The 2,098-nt window shown below is 46.6% G+C and overlaps 1 pseudogene; it reads right to left on the bottom strand.

The window, feature by feature from the left end:
- Positions 1 to 629: 629 nt before the first annotated feature.
- On the bottom strand, positions 630 to 1,561 carry LOC109267001 (olfactory receptor 51G2-like; annotated as a pseudogene).
- Positions 1,562 to 2,098: the final 537 nt, after the last annotated feature.

Genomic DNA, 2,098 nt, shown 5'->3' with positions numbered 1-2,098 from the left:
TTGGTTTGCCTGTTTCACAAATGTAGCCCCCCTCCCCCCCGCAATCATTCATTTATTCAGCAAATACTAACCAAGTACCTAATGTATAGGAAAGGGCTACCTTCAGGAAAAGGGATGCAATCTTTAGCAAGAGAGAATGAATGCCTTTCTTCATGGGGATTATTTTTAGTGGGGATTTTCCAGAATGCTTCTAATATAACTGAATTCCAAATATACCCATCACTCTACTTGTCAAAAATTCTTTCTCCTAAACTCTGAGGCAAAGCCCTCATGTGCATTTTTATGCATTTGTAAAGTTCCTAAGTTGTTCTTTCAAACGTTTTCTATTTAAATTGGTAGTCCCCTTCGAGTCTTAGATATCATGAGGTTTTCCTCTAAAACAGTGGCTGTATCTTAAGTTTCATTTGTATTTCCAAGGTCAACAATAGTGTATTTTACAGAGTAGGTGCTCAGTGAATTTTTGTTTTATTAGAAATAAGTAAAGGAGAATGTGGTTATTTTTTTCCCATGCGTGAGAACTTCATAAAAAGACTGTGCTGTCTCCTTGTTACATTCTTCTCCTCACAATGGTATTTTATATTAAATGGCTCATTACACAACAACGATGACTTTCCCTCTCTACCAAAGATTTAATGAGCTTGAGGGTCTCTGATGCCAGCCCCACCCAGCCAGAAGAGGCTTAGCATCCTCAGCCAGATCTGCTTGGTCTTAATGATGAAAACCGCTGGATTGACACCGAAGGCGTGAGAAAATGAAGATAAGAGAGCAGCACACGGCTGGAAGGGGAAGCCCCCTTCCCAAATCTGGATCACGGACAGGCCAATCATAGGCGTGTAGAAGAGCAACACAGCACAGACGTGGGAGACACAAGCGTTGAGGACTTTGAGGTGCTCAACATTGGAAGCAATGGATAGCATTGTTTGAAGATCAGCCCATAGTAGAGCACAATGAGCACCACAAAGAGACCATAGGCACTGTTGATGTGGGTGTCCGCACAGGCCAGCTTCATGACATCTGGGTGTAGGCAGTAAGAGGGGGAAAGCAGGTGATTCTGGCAGTAAGGCAGCTCCTTCAGCATGATGGGGGCCGGGACGTGGAGCCCGATGCTGTGCACCACACTGGCCAGGCCCAAGATGGCAATGTGGGAGCTGGTGAGCATGGTGCTGTAACGCAGGGGGTTGCTAATGGCCACAAAACGGTCAAAGGCCATGGTCAGCAGCACAGAGGACTCCATGATGGAGAAAGTGTGGATGAAGAAGAGCTGGGCCAGGCACATATCCACCACCACCTGTCTGAGACCCAGCATGTAGAAGGGGAGCATGGTGGAGGGGAGCGTGGAGGCAGACAGGCCCAGGTCAGTCGCTGCCAGCATCGACAGGAAGTAGTACATGGGCTGGTGCAGAGTGGGCTCTGACTTCACCACCTACAGGATCAGGCTGTTCCCTGCCAGAGAGGCTACATACATGGCACACAGAGGGATGGAGAGCCAGCTCTGCACAGCCTCAAGGCCTGGGAGCCCTGCTAGGAGGAAGGAACTACCAGTGTGGTTGGAGTCTGACATGGTGACCCAGCAGGCAGAGTTCCAGGCAGAAATGCCACTACAGGCCCTGAAATCAGAGGAGTTGCTGCGTCAGAACCTCCACCATGAACCAAGACCTTGCAGTGACTCCCCAGAGTGTTTCCCTGACAACCCTGGCCTTGTGATTTCTGAGGTCTTTCCCCTAATTCCTAGATAAGGGCCCTTAAGCAAAGGTGAGTTTGAATTATAAAAGGAAATCTTATAAACATGGTGAACCTGGCTCGGGAACCACACAGCAAAATTTACCACAAAAATCAGAGTTTGAAACATGGATCTAGAAAGGGTCTGAGACAATATTGGTCTCAACTCTTCACTATATACATCCTGGGATGTGAACTCTAGATCCCTATGTAGTTAGTGTGTCTGATCTGGGAGCAGAGTACAGGTCCCTCACTTCCTGTCAAGTTTTCCTTCACACTGTCTTTAAATAGGTACTTCAGGGTGGTGAATATCCCAATCTTGCAGACTGACATCTTGTTTTAAAATTAAAACAATTCAAAATAATTCCCTTTCACATGT

Source organism: Panthera pardus, unplaced genomic scaffold (genome assembly GCF_024362965.1).
Source record: "Panthera pardus isolate Hobbes unplaced genomic scaffold, ASM2436296v1 HiC_scaffold_12, whole genome shotgun sequence".
NCBI lineage: Eukaryota > Metazoa > Chordata > Mammalia > Carnivora > Felidae > Panthera > Panthera pardus.
Note: the sequence above shows the minus strand (reverse complement) of the source record. Positions and strands in the feature narration are given on the sequence as shown.